Source organism: Ipomoea triloba, chromosome 5 (assembly GCF_003576645.1).
Source record: "Ipomoea triloba cultivar NCNSP0323 chromosome 5, ASM357664v1".
NCBI lineage: Eukaryota > Viridiplantae > Streptophyta > Magnoliopsida > Solanales > Convolvulaceae > Ipomoea > Ipomoea triloba.
Genome location: NC_044920.1, coordinates 6,066,391 through 6,066,894, shown reverse-complemented (window position 1 = coordinate 6,066,894; position 504 = coordinate 6,066,391).

The following is a 504-nucleotide window of genomic DNA, read 5'->3' as shown; positions in this document are numbered from 1 at the left end:
AAAACTTCCCTTTTTAGTACAATATCGAGCGCTTGAGCTTTGATCACGAAGCCCGCCTCAAGCCTCAGGTTTTTCGCCCCGCTTCTTGTTACTCCACCTATCGAGCACTTGAGCTTTGATCACCAAGCCCGCCTCAAGCCTCAGGATCTTCACAAGACAGCTCCCAGGTTACTCCGCCTCTCCTCAGGTTTTTCTCCCCGCTTCCAGTTACTCCACCTCTCGAGCACTTGAGCTTTGATCACCAAGCCCGCCTCAAGCCTCAGGATCTTCACTAGACAGCTGCCAGGTTACTCCGCCTCTTCTTGCTTAATCCAAAGCAAGGACCTTTGGTTGTCACAGTTGAGTGTAACAAGCTCCAATCTGACCAAAAGCTATCGTTGGATCAACTTCGATGTAGAGCAGCTTCGGTCACCTTCTAGATGTATAGCAGTTTAAGCTTTGTAACTCTCTCAAACACTAAGATGTGTTTTTCTCGCTGTTTTGAATATCAGGATGATATTCCAA